The 10638-nt window shown below is 49.9% G+C and overlaps 1 non-coding gene across 1 annotated transcript; it reads left to right on the forward strand.

Moving 5' to 3' along the window:
- The first annotated feature begins 8763 nt into the window (after positions 1–8763).
- TRNAR-ACG (transfer RNA arginine (anticodon ACG)) lies at positions 8764–8836 on the forward strand. Its single transcript has one exon. It is a non-coding gene; the product is annotated as a tRNA-Arg (tRNA).
- Positions 8837–10638: the final 1802 nt, after the last annotated feature.

The following is a 10638-nucleotide window of genomic DNA, read 5'->3' on the forward strand; positions in this document are numbered from 1 at the left end:
GCTGGTGGTGTGTGTGCCTGGTGGAAGTGTGTACTGCCGGCTGGTGGTTTGTGTGCCTGGTGGAAGTGTGCACTGACGGCTGGTGGTGCGTGTGCCTGGTGAAAGCGTGCACTGATGGCTGGTGGTGCGTGTGCCTGGTGAAAGCATGCACTGACAACTGGTGGTGTGTGTGCCTGGTGGAAGTGTGCACTGACGGCTGGTGGTGTGGGTGCCTGGTGAAAGCGTGCACTGACGGCTGTTGGTGTGTGTGTGTTCTTGGTGAAAGCGTGCACTGACGGCTGGTGGTGTGTGTGTGTGCCTGGTAAGAGCGTGCATTGGAGGCTGGTGGTGTGTGTGTGCCTGGTGAAAGCGTGCACTGATGGCTGGTAGTGGTTGTGTGCCTGGTGAAAGCGTGCACTGACGTCTGGTGGTGTGTGCCTGGTGGAAGCGTGCACTGACGGCTGGTGGTGTTTGTGCCCGGTGAAAGCGTGCCCTGACGGCCGGTGGTGTTTGTGCCCGGTGAAAGCATGCACTGACGACTTATGGTGTCTGTGTCTTGTGAAAGTGTGTACTGACGGTGTGGTTGTGTGCGTGGTTGTGTGTGTGGTTGTGAGTGTGGTTGTGAGTGTGTGTGTGTGGTTATGAGTGTGTGGTTATGAGTGTGTGTTTGTGTGTATGAGTGTGGTTGTGAGTGTGGTTGTGAGTGTTTGGTGGAAGCGTGCCCTGACGGCTGGTGGTGTTTGTGCCTGGTGAAAGAGTGCACTGACGGCTGGTGGTGAAAACCCCTCTAAAGTTTATGTTACTTGAAATGGTAAAGCAATCAGTCAACAGGTAGATTTTTTGGGGCTATGAAAATGGATGTGAAACTGAGGGCCTGTGTTAAAATGAAAACTCAGTTAACGTTTAACAAGCAGGCTTTTTGTTAGAAGAGTATGGTTAATAGTTTAGCGACTGTGTTCTTAAAAGAAACTACTAAAGCAAAATAAAGTTCTATAGCAAAACAAAGCTGAAAGTAGGACCTCTTTTAATGAATGGGCAGAGTTAGCAGACTTAGGTTTTACCATAAAGGCACTGTTTGAAAAGGATCTAATCGTGATGTGGAAAGGATCTATCCACAAAAATGTGCGCACAGTATCACATGAAACTCTGGGTTCATTCTCAACATTATGCGGGGTCCAGTGCGTGGCCAGCGGCGTGGGTGGGTGCGGTGACGAATTGTCTGAGGCCAAGGTTGGCGAGGTTGGTGATCAGGGTGGTGGAGTTGGCATCACTGTTGTTCTCGAGGTGGAAATTCAGGTCCCCGAGGAGGATGTAGTCGGTGGAGGCGAGTGCGTGGGTGCTGGTGAGGTCAGCGATGGAGTCGCTGAATTGAGCTAGGGGTCCGGGGGGTCTGTAGATGAGTGTTCCTCTGAGGGTGGTGTTGGGGTCGGTGTGGATCCGGAAGTGCAGGTGTTCGGTGGTGTTGAGGGTTACGTCTGTGTGGGTGGCGACCTTGAGGGTGGACTTGTGGACGATGCTATTCCTCCTCGGATACCGTTGGCGCGATCCCTGCGTGTGATTTTGTAGCCGTCCGGGATGCCAATAGCGATGTCGGGCGCCGAGGAGTCGTTCCAGCAGGTCTCGGTCAGGAAGGCCACGTCTGGGGCGGAGCAGTCGAGCAGATCCCAGAGCTCGATGGCGTGTTTGCGTGCGGAGCGGGTGTTGAGGAGTATGCAGCGGAGGTGGTTGGGTCCAGTCCTTGGTGGTTTGGTGGTTCTGTCGAAGGTGAAGCTGCAGGTGTGGCAGGAGAAAGGTCCCTGAGTCTGTTTCGGGGTGGCTTGGAAGCGCGTGTGCTTTCGGCCGGCGTTGAGTGCGTACAGGGTGCTGGCGTCGTAGCGGAGTCTGGTGTTGTGGCGTTCGCGGGTCCAAAGGTTCTGGCGCTGGTCGAGGTCCAGACGTGGATGGGCGCAGACGGGCTTGCCTTAGCGTCCTCCATAAGAGGGGGATAAGGAGGGAGGAGCAGCTGGGAGGCAGGAGCATGGTGTCCGATGGGGTGCGGGGGGGGGGGGCTCAGGGAAGCAGCGGCGGGAGGTGGCGGGGAACGGCAGCAAAACAGGCGGGCGGCAGGGAGCAGGCAAGAGGCAGTAGGGGGGTGGGGTCGTAGCGGCGGGGAGTGGAAGTGATTACAGGGACAGAGGCAAAGTACAGGGACAGTGAATGAAGCACAATACAGACCAATACAGGTAGCAGTCACGCAGCAATAGGGGGGAGAGGCGGCAAATACCAGGAAGGAGCAGAGCAGCCTCGAACCCAGGGGAGAGAGGCACAAGGCTCGGGTGAACCAGCTGACAAGCGGCGCTGCTGGGAGGAGTGCTACCTTTGACCAGAGGTCAAGGAATCAATGTTGTTAGAAAAAGCCTGACATCTTACAGCCTTTCATTTAACATGCTGTGCACGTTCAATTGTCATGCAGTTCACTTTACAAAATCCTCTAACTAAAGTCACAGAAAGAAAAATAAATGTAATAAGATAAGCTGACTTTTGACCTCTGTTTCTCTGAAAGCCAACAAATGTGATAAGATAATGTGATTTAATGCCATTTTTATTTCTCGTTGACTTTGTGAGCAATAAAGATGCCTTTAAATATTGTTATCTTGTCACATTTTTTCTGCTTTCAGAGACAGAGGTCACAAGTCAGTTTGTCTTCTCTGAAATTAGAGGATTTTCGACTGGCCAGAAAGGGCGAGTAGTCCCTAAAAAAAGGCCTGTCCTGAATAAATCTTGCTTGACAATGCAAGTGGATGTTTCAAGCCCTGATAGAACTACACCTGGTGGCCTATGGATCGCTGACCCAGCTCACAAGCAAGAAATCTCAGAATCATTGTAAATAAACTGGACATGGCTACGACACAGTTTACTCATCCTGCTTCAACACCCACCCTGAGGATGCTGTAGAAGATTTTCAAGTGGCAACTGGTTAGCACCAATAAACCGATCACCAAAGCCCTCAGCAGCAGGCTGTACTATGTAAATATCCTATCCGCAGGAATAACCAACCAGCTCACAAGGAGAATTCCGACCATCCACAACGCAGCAGCAAGTGTTCTCCCCAAACTCCCATGCTGAGCCCATATCACATTTCGCCTTAGGGAGCTCTAGTGGCTCCCAATACACAAGTGTGTAGACTTCAAACTACTTCTCACTCACAAACACAAAGCACTCCACAACATACGCCCTGCCTACCAGCACACCCACATTCATTTCCAAAAATCTTATAGACACCTCTGCTCTACCAGACTCTCACTAGCACACGTCCCAGGCATGCACAAAAGCAAATCATGGTAGGGTCAGGCCTTCTCAAACTTAGCTCCTAAAGCCTGGAATGACATCCCTCGACACATCATAGACTCCTCCTTTCTTCTTTTGTCCAGTAAGAAAATTAAGACCTAGCAATTTGAATAAGCCCTCCAGGGCTGGCCTCACACTTCTGCCAGGTCATTAGCATGCTAAAACGCAGTGATAACCCCAGACACGAGCTATCGACTTCTAGGAACCATATTTCAACTCTATTTTGATGATTGAAGATTTCTAAGTACTCTATTGTCGATTTTTATCATTTTTGGTCTTGTCTTAAGTATATAAAAATATTGGAAATTTTTATAAACTGGTGTGATGTCCTTTTGTAGTGCTTTCACTGTGTTACTGTTGGTTATGTGAAAATGCTTTAAACAATGCCTCTAAGATAAGCCTGACTGCTGGTGCCAAGCTACTAAGGGGGTGAGCAGGGGTTATTTTAAGAGTGTAACTCCCTTATCCTGACTAGAAGGAAGGGTCACTACTTGGACAAAGGTGGAAACCATTGCCCCCTCGAGGCACGCATTTCGAACAGGGGCAGATTGTTTTAAGTGGTTGAATATATTAAGTGCCCTGTTGTCAACCATAATCAAAGTACAGCTTTAGTCAGACTATATGGAAGCGCTTATTAATTAACATCCCATGCCGGTGGTGGAACTGGGTGGAGTGCTTCCTAAGAAAAATGTTGGCCACTGGCATTTGCATGTTTTTTAATACAAATTAACCTCTGCTCCTGTGCAGCACTACATTGCTTTGTAGCTAGAGTTGCACTATAGAAAAGTAGCCCACGTGCTTACATATCAGTGGGATGTGTGCTGGCGCTTCTGGCTTCAGTGGCCTAGTCATTACCAAAGGAAGTGCCCAACCAATACTTACAGCGCCTGCTCCCTTCATTGTGTGACCACAGGCGCATGGCCACCAGGATGCTTCCTGGCAGGCCACTGTATCTGAAAGACTGTAGAACTGAGGTCGAGCCAGTGGGGCTTATTCATCTTATGCAGCTAACAACCAATGACAAAGCCAATAATCCTTGCTTGTTGTAGGTGTAATGTTAGTTGTTGTATATCTAAATGCAATGACAGAAGCAGCAAAATACCAGTCAGGCGGCAAACTATGCTAAGCACAGAGCCCTGGGTTGGTGTATAGTAGTTTGTTCGTAGTTGTAATGTAGTACTGCAAAATGTTATATATTGTTATATATAACAGAAGGAATTGTAAGATGTCATGCTCCAGCCGCATTACCTCCTCGTCCTGTCTTCCTCGCCACAGTAATATACATATGAGCCTCCGGCTCCACACAGAACTCCAAGTAAATTAAAAAGAGCAGCGCTCTAGTCTCACCTCCCTCCTCCAATATGGCCCCAGAGGCTTCCTCCAATCACATAAAAGGACACATAACAAGCAGCCCAGCCTGTTCTTTTTTTCTGCACTTCTCCGAGTGCTGTGTTTTCCCTGCTGGTCAGGTGAGTGGGCCGGGGTTCCTGCTTTAGCGGTTCCCCTTGCCCTGTGGTATCTAGTTGGGGGATGTTTGTTGGTATTTGCATGCGTTAATTTGTCATTTACTTTGGCTTCGTTTTGCTGATTGTCTTGTTTCCCCCTTCTTCTGCCTGGTTGCCTCGCGTCCTGCTTAAGCGGACTGGAGTGGCTTCTCTGTATACGGCTGGTGTTGGTTGTTATTGGGCGGGACGCCTTGTGTCCTGTATGCCGTTTTTTTTTTCGTTCCCGGCCGCGCGTCCTGCTGTGCGGACGTTGCACGGCCGGGTGCGTGTTCTCTGGGAGCCGGGTGCTACAGTTGAATTTTACCGGTCTGCGGGCTTACCTGATGCCAGTCTCCGCGCCGGCGTGTTGCATGCCTCTTCGTGTTTCCTGCGGAGCGGGAGCCGCGTTTTGGGGTTCATTGGGCTCGGCGCGCTGCAGTCTATGCCTCGTTTCTACTGCGGCGCGCGGCTCTTCCGGCTGCTTTTGTGGCCTTCGGCTTCGGTCCAGGTGGAGTTGGTTGGGTTGCTTAGCAACCTGGGGTCCTACTTTACCGGGCCTGTTCTTCGTTTTTGCCTGTGTTTGTTTTTCTTACACGTGGCTGGCTTTCTGGGTTCTTTCCTCCGGCATGGGTGATTCTGCTCCTTTGGACGTGGCTTCCGGTTCGGGGGTGCATGTTCCCTCTATGGAACTTTTGCAGCAGATGATTAATACTGCTGTTTCTGCTGCTTTGCAGGGTCATGTGCCTGTCCCTCCTCCTAAAAAGGCGAGGGTTGATGGCGCTGCTGCTGATGCTGATTCTGAGAATGAAGAGGCGGTTGATGTCAGGGGTCGCTTTGTACAAGGTGCCGACCTGAAGGAGGTGCTGGGCCACATTCGCGAAAACTTGGTGTTCCCTGCTTCTGATGTGCCTCTGGAAGACGATCTGTTTTCGCAATATCATCGTCCCGAGCCTGATTCTTTGCCTCTCCATTCCTCTGTCTTGAAGGTCCTGGAGAATGAATGGAAGGATGTGGACAAAGGTTCCTTTCCTCGTTTCTTGAGTAAGAGGTACCCTCTTCAGGATTTTGCGGTGAAATACCCTGCCTCAGTGAAGGTTGACTCTTTGTTGGCAAGCATGTCTTCACATGGGTCCGTTGTCTCGGAGGACTCTTCTCCTGCTGACCCGGTTGACCGTAAGGTGGATGGTGCTGTGAAACGCACTTTTGCGGCTGCCAATTTTTCTATCAGGGCTGCGGCCTATTCGTCTTACACTATCCAGTCCTTGCTCAAGGATTTTCAGTCTCTGTCGGAGTTGTTGGACCAGGGGGAGGATGTTTCTTCTACCCTGGCGATGATGGAGCAGCAGGTTCGTCTGCTGTCTGATGTCTCCTTTGATTAGCTGGGGGCTGCTGCTTCTGCGGCTGGATCCTCTGTGGCTGCGAGGCGTCAGTTGTGGCTCCGTTCCTGGAAGGCTGATGCTGCACAGAAAAACTTGCTCATGAAAATTCCTTTTTCTGGGGTTAAGCTTTTTGGTTCTTCTCTTGACGACATGGTGAAGAAGACGGCAGAGGACCATAAACTGCTTGCTCCTGACCGTCCTGGCAGGTTCCGTGCCTTTGGTTCGCAGCGGTCTTTTGGTGCCTCGAAGAGGGGTCGGGCAGGTCAGCCCTTTCGTGGACGGGGGCGTGGCCGGGGTGCTCCCTCCTTTGATAAGTCCTGGTTCTCCGGAGCTTCTGCCTCCTCCGCTCCCGCTTCCAAATCATGACTGGATCGCTCCTGGTGTGGGTCCGGTTGGGGGTCGGCTCTCTTGCTTCCTGGACTCTTGGCGGGCGACTGTGTCGGACCAATGGGTGCTTCAGGTGATCTTGGAGGGTTTGCGCATTGGATTTGCCCGGACACCCCCAGACTGTTTCAGGGCCACTCCTTGCCCGAGAGATCCGGTGAAACGACTGGCGCTTTTGGACGGCATTGCGTCCCTGTTGGTCTAGAAGGCGATCGTTCCTGTGCCCAGCGATCAGTTGGGGCAAGGGGTGTATTTGATACTTTTCCTAGTGTCCAAGCGCACCGGGGATCTTCGGCCGGTGATGGACCTGAAGTGGGTGAATACTTTCATCCCTCACCATCGGTTCAAGATGGTTTCCCTTCCCTTGATCCTTCCTCTGATCTCTCAAGGGGATTTCCTTGCATCGCTGGACCTGAAGGATGCTTACCTTCATGTTCCTCTTCATCCAGACTTTCGGAAGTTTTTCCGGTTTTGTGTGCAGGGTCTTCATTACCAATTCCAGGTATTGCCTTTTGGGCTCTGCTCTGCTCCCCGGATCTTTACTAAGGTTCTGGCTCCTCTTATTGGACATTTGCATGGAGAGGGAGTTAGTGTTTTTCCTTATCTGGACGACATTCTAATTTCTGCTTCTTCTCTTCCTAAGGCGGAGTTGCATGTCCGGAAGGTGTGCCATGTCCTGGAGCATCATGGGTTCCTCGTGAATGTACCGAAGTCCTCCCTGGTTCCAGCTCAAGAATTGACTTTCATTGGGGCTCTGTTCAAGACTCAGTTGGGGATGGTGTTCCTGCCCCCTCCCCGTGTTTTGTCCCTGATGTCTGCTGTTCGTTCCCTGTTGGTGGGGGTTTCTCATCCTGTGAGCCTGTGGTTACGAGTTCAGGGTCTGATGTCGGCTTCATTGTTGACGGTGCCGTGAAGCCTCTGGGGCCATATTGGAGGAGGGAGGGGAGACTAGAGCGCTGCTCTTTTTAATTTACTTGGAGTTCTGTGTGGAGCCGGAGGCTCATATGTATATTACTGTGGCGAGGAAGACATGGACTCGGAGTAATGAAGATTACCGGTAAGTAACCGGGGCATTTTTGCAGTTAGAGGAGGCAAAGCCAAGAAGCCCTTCCCCCTCGAAGGCAGCATTCATCTCTGCAAGCAGTAGAGAGAGCAGGGCTCTGAAGCTCCTCAGACCTATAGGCTGGCTCCAGAGTGCATCGCTACAGCCGTGTCACACGAGCTTCTATCACCTTTCTTGTGACGTGGTTATCATCTTTTCTCTGATCAATAGAGCCACGACAGGCCAGTGGCGCAATGGATAACGCGTCTTCCTACGGAGCAGAAGATTCCAGGTTCGACTCCTGGCTGGCTCGATAGTGGATATCACTTTTTTCAAACAATAATATAAACATTGCAATAATCTATAAACGTGAGAGAAACCACATCACTCCTCTTAGACCATGAAGTTCCGTCCTGGGTGATATTATAATAAACGGATCTGTAAACTTCGGTACACAAACAGCTAGGCATTTGAATTAAATTACATAATAGGAATTTAACGCCAATATTTTTTTATTTAAAAGTGGGCCATTCAGAGTTTTCGAGAGGTCTGTTTTTAACTGTAAAACAGATATCTGTCGATTTGCCAAAGGGACCAATATTTTCATGGAACAACAAATGCTAGTGAATTTTTGAAAAAGCACCTTTACCAGCGTGGTCTCGAAGGCACGGGCCTTCATAATGGCTGTCACGGATGCAGCTGCTAGTGACTTATTCCATTGAAACCGGGCAAAATAACGGAGCATCTGAGATACTGGTGCGTGGCAACGATTCTAGAAAAAGAAATAACACATGTATTGTGTCTACGGAACAGTCGTTCTTTCCAGTTGCGATGAATAATGTTGTGCGCAAACACTTGTATTTCCCGCCACACCGCCCTGTGCACTTGCACTGAAGCGGAAAAGAACTAGTCACGTCGCCAGTTCTCTCTGTCCCAATGCTCCCAGTCTCCCCGCTGATTGCTTTTCCAGGCAGAAGGTTGTTAAAGCTCTTCACTCTCCCCATGACGCCTACATTCTGGGAGTTCACCCTGTGCTACTGCAGAGTTCCCCGTTTGACTTTGAATGACATGCTCATGCTAACACTCCAAAGCTTTCAGTATCACTCTCTACCGATACCCTGGGATAAGCAGCTCCATATTCTCACCCCTCTCTGAGAAGGTCATCGGCGGGCCAGTGGCGCAATGGATAACGCGTCTGCCTACGGAGCAGAAGATTCCAGGTTCGACTCCTGGCTGGCTCGATTCAAGGCTTCTTTTCACATCTTTAAAAGGAGTCACAGTTAATAGTAAAATATAGCCATATACCTACTGGGCGTTTATGGAAGATTAAACTAATGACACGTTTTCCTGTAAATATATCATTAATCATGAGGTACCATAATTTGCTTCCACAGAAAGAACAGCGTTTTAATCGGGAAAGAATCCAATGTGCCCAGGCTCTCATTACTTTTAAAAGAAATCGATACCACAATACAGAAATAGTTGCCTGCGATCGGGCTACCTAGTTACAGCGAGGCAGAGTTTAAAGTGGGATGAAAAAAATGTGGGGTCCCTGAAAGGGGCGCGGCAAATACAATTAGGGCGTGGCTTAAACATGTAAACAGAAATTCCTTTAGAGTGCCACCCTTTGCATAGAATTGCAGTTGGCATAGGTGACAATTGAGCTGTGGGCTTTGAAGCAGAGAAACTCATTTGCAGTACCACAGGGCTCCTTGCCCAGCCCAACACTTTTCAAAATATTCATGAGTTCAGTGGACCACATCGTCCAGACTTGCAACAAAAATATCCTCACACTCGTAACTGATACTGTCCCTCTTGGACAAGCATCAAACACTAGGAACAAGTTCACCACATGCATGACGGTAGTGGCCACCTAGATGAAGTCCAACTGTCTCAAGCTGAACATGGACAAAACTAAAGTGCTGGTATTCTTTAAAGATGTTTCAACGTAGGCCAGGGCTCAAAAAATCATAACAAGCATTTGCAATGCGATAGGTCTCGCATTAATTAAGTTTGAGCTATTGGCATTGCTAAATATTGCAACACCAATTGCAACAAAATCTATAAATTGTAGGCCAAAAAAAGTGTATTTATTTTTGTAGGAATGGTGGCATGCTGCGCTTTAGATGAATATGTTTAAAAGTAAAGTGCGCCATACTGTGATTGCTACAATAGTTAACTGTGGATGCGTTAACAATTGATGTGTGCACTGATGGCTGGTGGTGTGTGTGCCTGGTGGAAGTGTGTACTGCCGGCTGGTGGTTTGTGTGCCTGGTGGAAGTGTGCACTGACGGCTGGTGGTGCGTGTGCCTGGTGAAAGCGTGCACTGACGGCTGGTGGTGCGTGTGCCTGGTGAAAGCATGCACTGACAACTGGTGGTGTGTGTGCCTGGTGGAAGTGTGCACTGACGGCTGGTGGTGTGTGTGCCTGGTGAAAGCGTGCACTGACGGCTGTTGGTGTGTGTGTGTTCTTGGTGAAAGCGTGCACTGACGGCTGGTGGTGTGTGTGTGTGCCTGGTAAGAGCGTGCATTGGCGGCTGGTGGTGTGTGCGTGCCTGGTGAAAGCGTGCACTGATGGCTGGTAGTGGTTGTGTGCCTGGTGAAAGCGTGCACTGACGTCTGGTGGTGTGTGCCTGGTGGAAGCGTGCACTGACGGCTGGTGGTGTTTGTGCCCGGTGAAAGCGTGCCCTGACGGCCGGTGGTGTTTGTACCCGGTGAAAGCATGCACTGACGACTTATGGTGTCTGTGTCTGGTGAAAGTGTGTACTGACGGTGTGGTTGTGTGCGTGGTTGTGTGTGTGGTTGTGAGTGTGGTTGTGAGTGTGTGTGTGTGGTTATGAATGTGTGGTTATGAGTGTGTGTTTGTGTGTATGAGTGTGGTTGTGAGTGTGGTTGTGAGTGTTTGGTGGAAGCGTGCCCTGACGGCTGGTGGTGTTTGTGCCTGGTGAAAGAGTGCACTGACGGCTGGTGGTGAAAACCCCTCTAAAGTTTATGTTACTTGAAATGGTAAAGCAATCAGTCAACAGGTAGATTTTATGGGGCTA

This window comes from Lissotriton helveticus, chromosome 5_1, assembly GCF_964261635.1.
Source record: "Lissotriton helveticus chromosome 5_1, aLisHel1.1, whole genome shotgun sequence".
Classification (NCBI taxonomy): domain Eukaryota; kingdom Metazoa; phylum Chordata; class Amphibia; order Caudata; family Salamandridae; genus Lissotriton; species Lissotriton helveticus.